The 17,038-nt window shown below is 49.2% G+C and overlaps 1 protein-coding gene across 2 annotated transcripts in view; it reads right to left on the bottom strand.

Moving 5' to 3' along the window:
* VWA5B1 (von Willebrand factor A domain containing 5B1) overlaps positions 1-1,623 on the bottom strand; it is a 254,817-nt gene extending 253,194 nt beyond the window's left edge. For both annotated transcript variants that reach the window (XM_088466310.1, XM_088466311.1), the window contains exon 1: positions 1,339-1,623. The gene's annotated coding sequence lies outside the window, so the exon portion shown is untranslated. The remainder of the gene's footprint in view (positions 1-1,338) is intronic.
* Between the last annotated feature and the right edge of the window lie 15,415 nt (positions 1,624-17,038).

Raw genomic sequence — 17,038 nt, 5'->3', positions numbered from 1 at the left:
CGTTTTAGTGGCATTTACGTCAAAGGCACAGGAGGGGTAGGAGCAAATTACTAAGGAACAATTAGGTGACATTATGGCAAAGTGAATTTTAGAGATATTTGTGTTCAGCTTTGGCATTAGTGACAATCTGGCTTGTTAGAACTTTCCATAATGAGAGTTATTGCGTCACACAGTCTAACTTTGTCTGTTGAAAGGTTTAGGGAACTGTAAAGACCTGAGGATGTGTAATAAATATTACAGGGCGATGTAGGTTTTATTCTATCATCAATGATACTATTACAGCCCACAGATTCATCCTACTAAACCATATAGGAATACATTCTTATCAACACAAATATAACACTCTGTAAAGATATATAGCAGCCCCGTAATACACACACAGACACACAGACACAGTGTGTGTGTGTGTGTGTGTGTGTAATCTAGGTAAAATATATCTAATGACACTCTATGCTCAGTACCAGATAACATGGAAACAAGAGCTTATTGATAGTGATCAATGCAGAACATAGGCTACTTCTTACATGCTACAATGCTTATCTTGGGTGTGTATATATATATATATTTAGCAATATTCCGAGGACGCTGCTGCTATACATTAGCCATAATCTAAAAGCTCTGCACATGTCCCACCCATTGGAGAGGCTCTATATAACACATTGGATGCTGATGTGTGACTCTTTAGCCACTGTGGAACTACAAATCTCAGCCCTCCCTGCCAGTCGATAAGGCAGCTTTACCAGCCAGAAGATAAACTGGCAGCCACAAAAGCGACCCCAATTTAACCTGAAAAGAGTCAAGAGCCTCTTGTAGACATTAAACTGAAATTCCTGGTGATCACATCACATCTTCTATACAGCTAAAAACTCGTTTCCTGGGAAGATTAAACTACAAGAGATCCTGACAGCACTTTGCACCTGGAACAGGCGTCTTATAATTATATTAATTGAAGTGTGTAATTTAAAGCACAGAAAATCCTTCCTCATATATGAAAGAGCCTCTCTGGCACCATTACGGTGGGTTTAGTAATGAATAGGTCTGAATTTCAGCACCTTGGAGAGTTCCAACAGCTGCAGCCCATAGACAAGGGCAGGAACAACTCAACTGCTCTACAATATTAACCCCTTATTACCCAACACCGGGGCCTCCCACCCAGGTCCCCTGCTGCTCTTAAGTAACACCAAGGAGGCAATCAGAGGGTCACAGATACCCCACAGTACATGAAACACATGCAGAAGTCAATTATACATAACAACATCAGCAGACGAAGCAGGGGACAGCTGGAGCTCAAAACAGGGGATAAAGGGTCCCCTGTTTTGGGGACCAGGGGCTACTCACCTTGGCTGCTGTCACACTGGTGGGCTCAGGAGGTCTCCGTCCAGCAGATCTCCCAGACTTGCTGAAATGCAAAGACAGCCTCTCCCCTGTCTTCTTAGGAGAGAAGGTGGACCTTGTCTGAAGAGGGGACAGCTGCAACAAGTGCCCCCCAAACACCTCCCCTGGGGACCAGGAGAGATGACTGGGTGCAGGGATAACTCTCCACAGAAACACCGATTTCTGATTTTAGGAAGATATAAGTCTAATGTGAAGGGAACAAGTGTGGATAACACAAGCAGTAAAGCAGTGTCTCACTTCTGCAAGCAGGATCAGTGACGAGCAAATGGACCCCAGCCCTTAATTTACTCTGGGGGACCCCAAGAATCCTGCAGCATCAATCCAGGGTTTTGCCAAGTCTTACAAGTGTTCTGCAAACAGGAATCAGCAACATGTGTCTGAGAACAGCAGCAGCTGGAGGGAGAGAGGAGTAACCCCCCTCCCCTGATCACTAGGGTGGGCTCTGCTCCTAGAAGCCCACTGCTCCTAGAGCCATAGCGGGCTGGGTGACCATCATTGCACAGAGACACTATAGTCAGATAGGTTACCATAGAAACTCCTAGTACACAGACTGCTCTTCTCACCATGCACCCCCTCCCAATTCCACCAACCCCCCACCATGCATTTGGAAAGGCAATTAGACATACTCTGACAGCTGACAGTCAATAATAAGTCATAACAAATAATTAAGTTACACACAACGGGGCCGTCACTGCCGAAAGGGAGACGCTCAGGAAGGAAATAAACTAAATGGATCAGAGAGAGAATTGTAACATTTCCCTCAGTTCAGCTTCTGCAGAGTCTTCTGCGTTCACACAAAAAATGGTGGGTGGGTGATTCTATATATCTCCTCAAACACAGACAAGAGGGTGCATGTGTGCCTCTCTGATATATAAATTTTTCACATGAAAAGCACTAGATATATATATATATATATATATATATACTGTATTATTACCAAGATGCTCATAACAGAGGCTGCCCAGATAACTAGGTGTGCAGTATACCCCTCCTTAGTAACAGAGGCTGCCCAGATAACTAGGTGTACTGTATACCCCTCCCCAGTGACAGAGGCTGCCCAGATAACTAGGTGTGCTGTATACCCCTCCCCAGTAACAGAGGCTGCCCAGATAACTAGGTGTACTGTATACCCCTCCCCAGTGACAGAGGTAGCCCAGATAACTAGATGTACTGTATACCCCTCCCCAGTGACAGAGGCTGCCCAGATAACTAGGTGTGCAGTATACCCCTCCTTAGTAACAGAGGCTGCCCAGATAACTAGGTGTACTGTATACCCCTCCCCAGTGACAGAGGCTGCCCAGATAACTAGGTGTGCTGTATACCCCTCCCCAGTAACAGAGGCTGCCCAGATAACTAGGTGTACTGTATACCCCTCCCCAGTGACAGAGGTAGCCCAGATAACTAGATGTACTGTATACCCCTCCCCAGTGACAGAGGCTGCCCAGATAACTAGGTGTACTGTATACCCCTCCCCAGTAACAGAGGCTGCTCAGATAACTAGCTGTACTGTATACGCCTCCCTAGTGACAGAGGCTGCCCAGATAACTAGATGTACTGTATACCCCACTAGGCTGTTTTAGCAGAGTGCTGCACCCTGCGCAGAGCATCTATTCACAATGAGGGGAGAGCTTGGGGGCAGCCCAGCATGTCTGTAAGTGCTGGACATGCCCCCAAGCGTGATGAAAAGGGGGCACGTTTTAAAGATATGCCCCTTTTTCTCCTGGCCACACCCCCTTTTTGGAAGCATGCGCTAGTCCCCTTTTATGGTCTGGCACCCTGCCCCGTGCCGGGCCTAGAATGAACATCAGCTGCATGGATACTGTGGGCTATAGGGACTGTAGACCCTGCCTAGTATTAGAGGGAGATTGGCTGGAAGCATGTCTGTGATGTTTACAAACCATACTTGCCGACCTTTTGGCTGCCCCCTTAGGTCGGCACAGCGGTGGGCGTGATGCGATATAGGTGGGCGCGGTTCATCGTAGCCCTGTCCCACTATAAAATGTTGGGTTTATCAGCATTGTGAAGTGGGGAGGTCAGACAGCGCTACAATGACGTGATTTAACGCAAATAACGTGACTGGCCTCCTCTACCACCTACTTTTAACAATTTTGATTGATGTTGTGTTTCCGGTGCTAAATCCCACATTTACTAACAGACACATTTTCATTTGATTTTTAAGTGCTAATGTGTGATTTTGGCTTCTATTTATTAACATTTTTTTTACAAAAATAAAGTCCCTGATTCAGAGCCGGACGCTCTGACAGAGCGCTCGCTCTGAATCAGGGCCATCCCTCCTTCCTTTAGGAGTGGCCTCCTGGCCGCTCACATAGCTGTGGGTGACCACCCATAGCTATAGCGAGCGGCCAAAATGATGGTCGCAATGGTCAAGACCATCGCGACCATCGGGCTTGCAACGAGACCCTGCGGTAGGGTCTTGCTGCCACAAGCCCTGGAGTGCTTTCGGCTCTATCAGAGCCAAAAGCTCTCCCACTGACATCACTAGTGATGTCAGTGGGGCCGGCCCCAGACGGTAGGCGTTCCCATGGGAACACGTCCGTCTGGGCAGCCACGCCCCTGGCACGCCCAGCAAAGGGGACGTGCTGTCAATCACCATCGACAGCACGCCCCCTTTGGTGCGAGACCCTTAACGACGGCTTGACCGTCGTTATTCGGGTCTCGCGCATGCGCACAACGGAGCTGCCTCCGTCGTGCGCATGCGCACTTAGGCAACATCGACCCACTTGCGAGTGCTCAGCGCTCGTGAGCAGGTCTGAATCAAGCCCAAAGTGCGAAAGGGTGTTTTGTGTTTTCACACCGTTTTCACATTATTATAGTATCACCTAAAGTTACTATAGGACAATTGGAGTAGAATTCGTAAAATTCGTAAAATTCTACTTCAAGCCCTAATTATCACATATTTTTAGTATGCAAATCGTATTTCCCATAATTGTAATGGGAAATGCGATCTGTCTGGAATTTACTAAAAATAAAATGTGAGAAAATACCGGGGAAATCCCTGTGATAATAATGCCACCTGGTGGTGGCGTTATCCAGGGTCTCTAACAGGCAGAGCAGAGCCTGGAGCCGGCCCCAGTGATCAGCTGTGTGATCTAAACAAAATTGTAAAAAAAACTTACCTGAGTCCAGAGCCGGTGATCGGGGCTCCGGTGATGTCCTCTGTGGCTCTGGTCAGCTGGTCTCGCATTCTGCACTGTGACCGTCAGCTGACCAGAGCCACGGAGGACATCACCGGAGCCCCGAACACCTGAGGTAAGTGAAATGAAGGGAGGGGTCGCGGGGGGGGCAGTCACATTCGCGATCGCGGGGGGGGGAGCGGCAGCCGGTCAGCGCATCCACGGCAACTTGTCACTGTATTTTTTCCAAAACATACAGTGATAAGGCTGCGGAGGGGATTCGCAGGGACAGAGCTTTATCCCTGTGACGTTGCCTGAATTCGCAAGCGAATTCAGTCGGTAATATCACACTACAATCTGCATTTTAGGGCCTGATTCAGAGCCGGTCGCTATTTGCGCTTGCTCGTTCAGAAAAAGGGGCCGGATATTTAAATAGAGCGCTCGCTCTTTGCGGTCTGTTGACGCCTCTATGTCTGAACGAGCGAACGAAACATGCGCTCGTTTTTTAAAAAAAAACGCCCCCTGGCCGCTCGCATCCTACGTCATCTCCGCTATTTATTTGATTAATCGAGTACATCGAAAGGCGTATGAACTGCTCGCAGTGCTTGTGGTAGCATTTTCCTACCGCAATCATGCGAGCAGTTCAGGCTAAAAGACAACCAAGTGACGTGGTCGATGATGCTGCTTTGTTAATTATGCACACCCTTAAAACGCCCGTTTTGACCGTTTGGCACGCCTGCGTTCTGATCTCCACTCCCCGTTTTCAAACACCTTCCCCTGTTACCACCCACAAACGCCTCATTCTGTCACTAAAATTAGCAGGCATTCGCTATTTTGCGAGCACACGATTTCCGACCGCAATGACTGCTTCGCGCATGCATATTACAACCCATATGCATGTGCAGTTGTGCGAACGAGCAGCCGCTTACGAGCGGCTCTGAATCAGGCCCTTAATGCGGATTGTAGTAAATGGGGCCCTTAGTCCCAGAAATATAATATCAATGTTGTTTGATTAGAAAACAATCAAAATCGCTTAAAATCGACCTTTAGTAAAGTATACCCCTTATAGTCACTGGCAACATGGCGCGATTGACATCCCGTTCAGATCACACTGGTACTGGTACCAGGTCTCTGGCTCTCAGGGCCTGATTCAGCAAGGAACGCACGCTAGCAGACGCACGCACCCAGCCGCTGCGAGAATATGCTAATCAATGCACACACACAGAGACCGCAGCACAAGAAGCAGACACCCAGCAAAGCATAAAGCCGCCCATTTTGCCGTGATTGACAGCGTAAACATCGGGAACATCGAGCGCCATCGAAGCTGCGTGTAAGCTAAGGGTAGACCTGACCCTGCCGCAGGACTTGAGAGATTCCTGCACGAAGAGAGGCGCCCGGCTGCGTGCGGCGCCGCTGAGATTAATATATACACGCCCCTGTGATCGCACAGGCACACCTGCGTTCAGCTGACCACTCCCCTGTCACCACCCACAAACGGCACTTCCTGTCAATCAAAATCGAAGGTCTCTGCAGGCTCCCTGCGTACTCTGAGACAGCCCTTACCGTACTCAGCAACCTGTTTGCGCACGCGTTCTCTCACTTGCGTTGCCTCCTGAATCCGGCCCCCAGTCTCCTCTTGCATGATACAGCCCCAGCTACAACGCTGACCTCTCCCCTCATCCTCAAGGCTCATCGCCCGGCGCGGGGAACGCACGTCAACATTTCTACACTGGATAAAAGCGAACACAAGGGCGGATAGATCTCCCAGACGGTTATTTCATTTTCACATAAGATTGAAACTGTTCCTCGGTGATAAGAGAACATTAAAGCCGGGATTAGTTTTGGAGTCAGGAGGGCACAGACAAAATCTGGGCAGTCTCTGCGCTATTAATTTCCTGAGAAATGATTTATGATGTCTGGGAAAAAGAAGCTTGGAATAACGGCCCCATCTGAGTAGGTGACGTAGTGGTAGCGTGGCCCCTTGTGCGGCAGGGAAGTTAGGCTGTGAGCTGTAATGTGATGCATGATATGTTGCTGCTATATAAATGGGATGTAGTCATAATGTCGACATCACTTTGTCTACAGTTATGAGGTCGACATAGTTAAAATGATGACATTGAACGTGTCGGCTTGTACAGAATGTCGACATGTTCACAGTGTCAACAAGTGAAACATCAAGATGTGAAATGCTGACATTCTGCATGAACTGGCAGCGGAGGGTTAGGCACTAGGGAGAGGGTTAGGCTGCAAGGGGGTGCGGGGGTGGGGTTAGGCTATGGATGGGGGCTTACAGTTAGGCAGCAGAAGGGGAGGGGAGGGTTAGGCTACGGGAGGGTTAAAGTTAGGCACTAGGGGGAGGGTTAGGGTTAGGCTATGGGTGGGGAGGGTTAGGGAAGGGAGGGTGAGGCAGTAGGTGGAGGGATAGAGTTAGGCTATGGGAGGGGAGGGTTAGGCTATGGGAAAGGAGGGTTAGGCTATGGGAGGGGAGGGTTAGGCTATGGGAAAGGAGGGTTAGGCACTAGGGGGAGGGTTAGGGTTAGGCTACGGGAAAGGAGGGTTAGGCTACGGGAGGGGAGGGTTAGGCTATGGGAAAGGAGGGTTAGGCACTAGGGGGAGGGATAGAGTTAGGCTACGGGAGGGGAGGGTTGGGTTATGGGAGGGGAGGGTTAGGCTATGGGAAAGGAGGTTTAGGCACTAGGGGGAGGGTTAGGGAAGGGAGGGATAGGCACTAGGGGGAGGGATTGAGTTAGCCTACGGGAGGGGAGGGGATGGTTAGGCTACGGGAGGGGAGGGTTAGGCTATGGGAAAGGAGGGTTAGGCACTAGGGGGAGGGATAGAGTTAGGCTACGGGAGGGGAGGGTTGGGTTATGGGAGGGGAGGGTTAGGCTACGGGAGGGGAGGGTTAGGCTATGGGAAAGGAGGGTTAGGCACTAGGAGGAGGGATAGAGATAGGCTACGGGAGGGGAGGGTTGGGTTATGGGAGGGGAGGGTTAGGCTACGGGAGGGGAGGGTTAGGCTATGGGAGGGGAGGGTTAGGCTATGGGAAAGGAGGGTTAGGCACTAGGGGGAGGGATAGAGTTAGGCTACGGGAGGGGAGGGTTGGGTTATGGGAGGGGAGGGTTAGGCTACGGGAGGGGAGGGTTAGGCTATGGGAAAGGAGGGTTAGGCTATGGGAGGGGAGGGTTAGGCTATGGGAAAGGAGGGTTAGGCACTAGGGGGAGGGATAGAGTTAGGCTACGGGAGGGGAGGGTTGGGTTATGGGAGGGGAGGGTTCGGCTATGGGAAAGGAGAGTTAGGCACTAGGGGGAGGGTTAGGGTTAGGGAAGGGAGGGATAGGCACTAGGGGGAGGGATAGAGTTAGGCTACGGGAGGGGAGGGGAGGGTTAGGCTACGGGAGGGGAGGGTTAGGCTATGGGAAAGGAAGGTTAGGCACTAGGGGGAGGGATAGAGTTAGGCTACGGGAGGGGAGGGTGGGTTAGGCTACAGGTGGGGAGGGTTAGACTATGGGAGGGTTAGGGTTAGGCTACAGGTGGGGAGGGTTAGGCTACAGGTGGGGAGGTTTAGGGTTAGGCTATGGGTGGGGAGGGTTAGGGTTAGGCTATGGGAGGGAAGGGATAGGCTACAGGTGGGGAGGGTTAGGGTTAGGCTATGGGTTGGGAGGGTTAGGGTTAGGCTACAGGAGGGAAGGGTTAGGCTATGGGAGGGAAGGGTTAGCCTACCAGTGGGGAGGGTTAGGGTTAGGCTATGGGTTGGGAGGATTAGGGTTAGGCTATGGGTTGGGAGGGTTAGGGTTTGGCTATGGGTGGGGAGGTTTAGGGTTAGGCTATGGGTTGGTAGGGTTAGGGTTAGGCTACAGGAGGGGAGGTTTAGGGTTAGGCTATGGGTTGGGAGGGTTAGGCTACACGTGGGGAGTGTTAGGGTTAGGCTACAGTTGGGGAGTGTTAGGGTTAGGCTACAGGTAGGGAGTGGCAGGGTTAGGCTATGGGAGGGAAGAGTTAGGGTTAGGCTATGGGAGGGAAGGGTTAGGGTTAGGCTATGGGAGGGAAGGGTTAGGGTTAGGCTATGGGAGGGAAGGGTTAGGCTACTCATGAAAGCTGACATTTACATACACTCTAAAACCAAACATAAATATAGCTCTGTGCAATACAGCTACCAATAAGTTCACAAATGTACAATATGCTTCAAAGTTCCAGTAGCTTATTAGAATTGATCATTGATAAAGAGGAGCAGACTCAGGGATGGGCGCTAACGCTGCACATTTCTATGCCGAAGTTTATGTAGTTGAGAGATTATTATAATCTGTGCGTGCGTCAAGTTTCATTACCAAAGTCGCTGGCAGTGAGGATTTATTCGCAAAGTGATTGACAGAGAGGGACAATTCATGAGTCACAACCGGAGGGGGGGGGGGGGTATTTGACTCCAATGCAGGTGCCTAGCGACCTTTTTCAGGGCGTGTCACTGTCTGTGACTCCGATTCTGTACGCAGTAAAAATGGCTGCAGCATCTCAGTTCCTTCGACCATTCTGCAAAACTATAGGGTTATTCAGCAGTCCGATAATTATCAATTGATCTGCGCCCAAGCTGCGTCTTTGCACGCAATTGTTTGGATTTGTGAAGCGGCCGATGGCCGGCTGAACACAAATCCTGACTGCCGCGATATTTGCATATTTTTGCAGACACATTTACAGCAATCAGGCCCAATATCAGCGCTGATCTCTGAATCAGGCCCAATATCAGCTCTGATCTCTGAATCAGGCACAGTATCCGCGCTGATCTCTGAATCAGGCACAGTATCAGTGCTGATCTCTGAATCAGGCACAGTATCAGCGCTGATCTCTGAATCAGGCACAGTATCAGCGCTGATCTCTGAATCAGGCACAGTATCAGCGCTGATCTCTGAATCAGGCCCAATATTAGCGCTGATCTCTGAATCAGGCCCAATATCAGCTCTGATCTCTGAATCAGGCACAGTATCCGCGCTGATCTCTGAATCAGGCCCAATATTAGCGCTGATCTCTGAATCAGGCCCAATATTAGCGCTGATCTCTGAATCAGGCACAGTATCAGCTCTGATCTCTGAATCAGAAACAGTATCAGCGCTGATCTCTGAATCAGGCACAGTATTAGCGCTGATCTCTGAATCAGGCACAGTATCAGCGCTGATCTCTGAATCAGGCACAGTATCAGCGCTGATCTCTGAATCAGGCACAGTATTAGCGCTGATCTCTGAATCAGGCACAGTATCAGCGCTGATCTCTGAATCAGGCACAGTATCAGCGCTGATCTCTGAATCAGGCACAGTATTAGCGCTGATCTCTGAATCAGGCACAGTATCAGCGCTGATCTCTGAATCAGGCACAGTATCAGCGCTGATCTCTGAATCAGGCACAGTATTAGCGCTGATCTCTGAATCAGGCACAGTATTAGCGCTGATCTCTGAATCAGGCACAGTTTTAGCGCTGATCTCTGAATCAGGCACAGTATCAGCGCTGATCTCTGAATCAGGCACAGTATCAGCGCTGATATCTGAATCAGGCACAGTATCAGCGCTGATATCTGAATCAGGCACAGTATCAGCGCTGATCTCTGAATCAGGCACTGTATCAGCGCTGATCTCTGAATCAGGCACAGTATCAGCGCTGATCTCTGAATCAGGCACAGTATCAGCGCTGATCTCTGAATCAGGCACAGTATCAGCGCTGATCTCTGAATCAGGCACAGTATCAGCGCTGATCTCTGAATCAGGCACAGTATCAGCGCTGATCTCTGAATCAGGCACTGTATCAGCGCTGATCTCTGAATCAGGCACAGTATCAGCGCTGATCTCTGAATCTGGCACAGTATCAGCGCTGATCTCTGAATCAGGCACAGTATCAGCGCTGATCTCTGAATCAGGCACAGTATGAGCGCTGATCTCTGAATCAGGCACAGTATCAGCGCTGATCTCTGAATCAGGCACAGTATCAGCGCTGATCTCTGAATCAGGCACTGTATCAGCGCTGATCTCTGAATCAGGCACAGTATGAGCGCTGATCTCTGAATCAGGCACAGTATCAGCGCTGATCTCTGAATCAGGCACTGTATCAGCGCTGATCTCTGAATCAGGCACTGTATCAGCGCTGATCTCTGAATCAGGCACAGTATCAGCGCTGATCTCTGAATCAGGCACAGTATCAGCGCTGATCTCTGAATCAGGCACAGTATCAGCGCTGATCTCTGAATCAGGCACAGTATCAGCGCTGATCTCTGAATCAGGCACAGTATCAGCGCTGATCTCTGAATCAGGCACAGTATCAGCGCTGATCTCTGAATCAGGCACAGTATTAGCCTAGCACATGGGACTGTGGCAGACAAGCCGGATGATGTTTTGCAGAAATAAAATTGCGTCACCAAATCTGATTATCTCCTGATTAGCACAACAGATGGTAATATTCTGGCCTGCCGGAAGAGGAAGGGTTAATGCCTTACACCACAGTTCAAATTACCCGCACAATGTCGCTGACATGATGTTTATTCACAGCACAGCTCATGAATAATTTATAGCCTTAGAATAAGGAAAACATTTAGATGAAGTTTAGGTTCTCAGTGAATTATAATGAGCATTGGGTTAAACGGCGGAGATTAGCCGTCTTTGATACTGGGAGAGCTTCTCATTGGCTGGCTGGCCTGTGTCTCTCCGACCAATGGTGGCAGGAGATGAGACTCACAAACTGGTCACTGACAACAGAACCTTTACTGACTCACCTGCAATCGCTTCACTCGTATTTCTGGTTGTCAGTGGTCCCTAAGAGGCACCAAAGCCTCATATGTATTTTTGGGTTAGTTAACACTTCGAGGCCTATTTATCATTACATATTTGCGGCATATTTCCCAAAAACAGAAGTTTTTTGGGAGATACCCACGAATATTAAGTATCCCCCAGATGTACTATGGAGGATTCGCAGCAGATATCTCCAATAGCAGCTCTGGGCCTGATTCAGACCCGGTCGCGAGTGCTGGGCGCTCACAACCGGGTCGATGGTGGCCCAGAGCGCATGCGCACAACGGAGCCGGCTCCGTCATGCGCATGCCCGAGACCCGGATAGCGACGGGCAATCCGTCACTCCGGGTCTCATACCAAAGGGGGCGTGCTGTCGATGTTGAGTGACAGCACACCCCCTTTGGTGGGCGGGCCGGGGGGGGGGTGGCTGCCCAGATGGAGGCGTTCCCATGAGAACGCCTACCGTCTGGGGCCGGCCCCACTGACATCATGAGTGATGTCAGTGGGAGAGATTTCGGCTCTGTTAGAGCCGAAATCTCTCTGGGGCTTGCGGCAATGAGACCCTACCACAAGGGACTCGTCGCAAGCCCGATGGTTGCGATGGTCTTGACCATCGCAACCATCTTCCTGGCCGCTCGCTATAGCTGTGGGTGGTCACCCACAGCTATGCGAGCGGCCAGGAGGCCGTTCAAAAAAAAAAAAAGAAGACCGGCCCTGATTCAGAGCGAGCGCTCTGTCAGAGCGTCCGGCTCTGAATCAGGCCCTCTGTCCCTTCATTTCTAACAGCAGCCCCCATTGTATTGGGGCTGTGATGCTGTCCTGCAACTAACGCCATCTGAAGATGGCGTATGATATAGGGTGTATAAACTACCAGTAGCTTATCAATAATGGGTACAGGGTGTGCAGTGCACACCGGCATACACAGCACACCCTGCATCCACTCCTTCAATACTTGCCACTCCACACACAGGGCCTGATTCAGAGCCGGACGCTATTTGCGCTCGCTCGTTCAGAAAAAAGGGGTGGCTATTCAAATGAACCGTTTGCTCTTTGCGGTCTGTTCACGCCTCCAGGTCTGAACGAGCGTACAAAACTTGCGGTCGTTTTTTTGAAAACTACGCCCCCTGGCCGCTCGCATCCTACGTCATGTCCGCTATTTATTAGATTAATCGAGTACATCGACCAGCGTATGAACTGCTCGCTATTCTTGTGGTTGGTTTTTCCTACCGCAAACTTGCGAGCAGTTCTGGCTATAAAATAACCCAGTGACGTGGTCAATGACGCTGCTGTATTAATTATGCACACCCATAAATCGCCCGTTTTGACCTTTAAGCACGCCTGCGTTCGGATCTCCACTCCCCGTTTTCAAGCACCTTCCCCTGTTACCACCCACATACGCCTCTTCCTGTCACTCAAAATAGCAGGCATTCGCTATATAGCGAACAAACGATTTTTGGCTGCACTGACTGGTTCGCGCATGCGTATTACGATCCGTACGCATGTGCAGTTGTGCAAACATCGCTCGGAACGAACGAGCGGCCGCTTACGAGCGGCTCTGAATCAGGCCCAGAGACCTGTGTCCGCAGCGCCAGCGCTGCACAAATTACTTGAAAAATGGCGCAGCTGGCATTTTCCCTGCATTTTGCGCATGCGCAGTAAAGAAAAACCGGGAAGATTCCCTGATTCTTCTTTACCCTTACCCACAGCAATGATGCCTATCGATGGTCCTTACCATTGATGGTTTCCTGCCATTAATGTAAAGTACCGATGGCAGCATCAATGGGGAATATCAATGGTGAACCATTCGATGGCCCTCTCTACACTGAGAGATGTGAACAAGGTGGGGTTTACATTAGCCTGTCAGAAGCACTGAGCAATGACATGTGACCATGGCCTTCTGATGTGACGTATGACCATGTGATACTTGACCGCGCCCTCTTCAGGGGCATTAGCATCAGCGCCTCTGTCTGACCCCGGCCGCTACAAATGTTGGGATGCATGTGATAGGGCATCATGTGGGCCCCCAGACACAGGAATCGTCAGTGCTCATGAGGAAAGGTCACACAGAACACAGAAGTGATTACATGAGGCATCCCCAAAAGCTCACCCACACTGTTGGGGCTCATTCACACGTTCCTGCCGAGGAACCCGAGGAACCCTGTTCTTTCACTACACAAATAAACAACTATAATGCTCATTTGCCTGCAGCGTTCCTGGTGCAATGGATTTTCCCAGGCCATAGCGTGAATGGGGGCATTGCGCTGGCCTAGGGATCAACGTTCCCACTATATTAACATAATTTTACAGTCGTGGTTGTCGAGCAATAAATACAATTTTTACTTTTTGAAAATATAGCTGTAGATATAAGTTATATCATATCTCTTCCCACCCCCAATGGAAATAATATTTATTCTCTGGCGGGGGCCCCAATAATGGTAAATTGCGCTGACAGAAATAATAATGATGTAACAGTAACAGGACAGGCGTCACTGCCGTTATACCTGCGTATAAATATGCTGCCTCCATGGGTAAGTACGCTACAATGATACAGACAGCGATATGCCCACCTTATACAGGGCCCAGCGATAACAGCCGAGAGGGGGGGATGGGTTGGCACTGCCAGTGGTTCCCTGCATACTGCCAGCAGGCTCTTCCCATACTCTGCCAGGTGAGCAGTCTGACCCCATGATAAATACACTAATATAATAGCTTTTCTGCAGACGTCACTCTCCTCTGACTAATTAAATAGACATATAGGGGTATATTTACTAAAGGTCGATTTTAATCGATTTAAAATCGCTTAAAATCGATGTTGTGTTTCTGGGGCTAAATCACACATTTACAAACAGTTTCAACTGATGAATTCGTTTTTTTAAGTATTAGTAAATGTATGATTTAGCTCCAGAAACAAAACATCGATGTTGAACGATGTATAAATCGATTAAAATCGATCTTTAGTAAATATACCCCATAGAGAGGGCTGTTCCCATACGCAGACCTCGATCTGCCAGGTGAGCGGTCTCACACCATGATAAATACACTAATATAATAGCCTTTCTGCAGACGTCACTCTCCTCTGACTAATGAAATAGACATATAGGGGTATATTTACTAAAGGTCGATTTTAATCGATTTAAAATCGCTTAAAATCGATGTTGTGTTTCTGGGACTAAATCACACATTTACAAACAGTTTCAACTGATGAATTCGTTTTTTAAGTATTAGTAAATGTATGATTTAGCTCAGAAACAAAACATCGATGTTGAACAATTTATAAATCGATTAAAATCGATCTTTAGTAAATATACCCCATAGAGAAGGCTGTTCCCATACGCAGACCTGGATCTGGCAGGTGAGCAGTCTCACACCATGATAAATACACTAATATAATAGCTTTTCTGCAGACGTCACTCTGCTCTGACTAATGAAATAGACATATACAGAGGGCTCTTCCCATACGCAGACCTGGATCTGGCAGGTGAGCAGTCTCACACCATGATAAATACACTAATATAATAGCCTTTCTGCAGACGTCACTCTCCTCTGACTAATGAAATAGACATATAGAGGACTGGGCAAACATTTGCCGAACTCCTTAAACAAAAAGCCTCAGAGAGAGGAAATTAAACACAAACTGGTCAAACAGTAAAATGCTTTTCACGCCTGGCCAGACCGCGTCAGTAATAATCTAGTCATGCTGAATGTCCTCAAAATGTGCAGAGAGATTACAACTCCCGTGTATCAATGCTGTGTAACACGGGCAATTCTACAACGAGTCACACATGTGTATAATCCCTCAATCCGATAGACACAGCCTCAAGGGCAAAAAATATATATACAGGTTGAGTCTCCCATATGCTCGGGACCAGGGGTATTTTGGATAACGGAATATTCCGTATTTTGGAATCATTGCATATCATAATGAAATATCTTGGAAATGGGACCCAAATATACACATAGCATGCATTTATGTTTTATATATACCCTATACACCTTATACACACAGTCTGCAGGTCATTTTATACAATATTTTAAATAATTTGTGCATTAGACAAAGTTGGTGTACATTGAACCATTATCATTATCTCAGCCATGCCAAAATAAGTCCGTATTTCGGAATATTCCGTATTTCAGAATATTTGGATATGGGAGACTCAACCTGTATATATATATAGAATAAAATGGAGATCGAACTCATCTTTTTAACCACTGACACGCACAAGTGACACAAATTCTGCGGCTAATTAAATCCAGGTACTGTGCGCAGTGAATCCTATCAGCCACAAATGTAATTTCTGAGTGTAAGTAATTAAATTGCTGGCTGACCGCTGGTATCTCATCCTGTAGCACCTGTAGCCTCAGCTAACATGGCAACAACCTGGAGAGCAGAATTGTGATTTGGAATAGATTTACAGTGTTTATATAAAATGACAGTGCCGAGCTCTGTCACTAGGTAACATATACTATTACTGAGCTGGCCAGGGGCTAGGACCCCCATCATTGCATCCGCATCCCCCTACTTCTAATAATGCCGATAACTAGAACCCAGACATTGTCACAATGGCCCCTGTGGGTATTGTATGTGGCACCTTTCATCCCCTTGTCTTCTGTCAGTGGGGGTCATTCAGACCCGCTCGCGAGCGGCAGGACGCTCGCAAGCGGGTCGATGTTCCCCACTGCGCATGCGCACGACGGAGGGAGCTCCGTCGTGCTCATGCGCGAGACCCGGCGAGCGACGGGCTCACCATCGCTCCGGGTCTGGCACCAAAGGGGGCGTGCTGTCGATGTTGATTGACAGCACGCCCCCTTTGGTGGGCGTGCCGGGGGCGTGTCTGCCAGACGGAGGCATTCCCATGGGAACGCCTACCGTCTCAAGCCGGCCCCACTGACATCACTAGTGATGTCAGTGGGAGTGATTTTGGCTCTGATAGAGCCAAAATCACTCCAGGGCTTGCGGCAGCGAGACCCTACCGCAGGGTCTCCGTCGCAAGCCCGAAGGTCGCGATGGTCAAGACCATCGTGACCATCATCATGAAAGCTCGCTATAGATGTGGGTGGTAACCCACAGCTATGCGAGCGTCCATGAGGACGCTCCAAAAAAAGGTAGGAGGGCCCTGATTCAGAGCGAGCGCTGTGGTCAGAGCGTTCAGCTCTGAATCAGGCCCTGTGTCTCTGTTCTGCTTCTTGTGAGTTTTTTGTGTAACTTACCTATGCTGCAATCCTCGCCTTCCCCCGGTGTATTCCCCAGCTGGGCACCAGCGCCAGAGACGAACTGTAGGAGTTGCGGAATCAAAGGGAAATCACAAATGCACAAACAGCTGCTCTTGATGTACACAAGCTTGTTAATCAGTTAATACTCTTGGGAGGTCTGCCCAGGAATGTCGGCACTCCAGAAGAATTCGCTCATAGACAAACTTTTCTGTTAGTCCTGGTTATTCAAGTCTTACGGACTTTGTGGGTCCCGCTCATTCTGGATAGCAGCTTAGGTGCCAACCAGACCAAGGCCAGAGCCCGGTCGCACCCCTATTGTAATGACAAGGGTCTGAGATGGGATTAAGGCCCATAGGATATCTGCTCACAATGACCGTGGGGACCGTGGGCAGCAAGCCCCATGACAACAGGGGTACTGACATGAGGGGTACAAAGGGTTTGCCAGGGAGTGCAGGCGTGCCGCAAATTTGGGTGTCCTATGCACCTTCAGTGGCACCTAATGGGATGAGGCGATGCCCCACAGGCTTGGCAATGCCCC

The sequence above is a fragment of the Taudactylus pleione genome, unplaced genomic scaffold (assembly GCF_031769625.1).
Source record: "Taudactylus pleione unplaced genomic scaffold, aTauple2 ptg002751l, whole genome shotgun sequence".
In the NCBI taxonomy this organism is placed as follows: Eukaryota; Metazoa; Chordata; class Amphibia; order Anura; family Myobatrachidae; genus Taudactylus; species Taudactylus pleione.
This window is presented reverse-complemented; position numbering and strand designations above follow the sequence as displayed.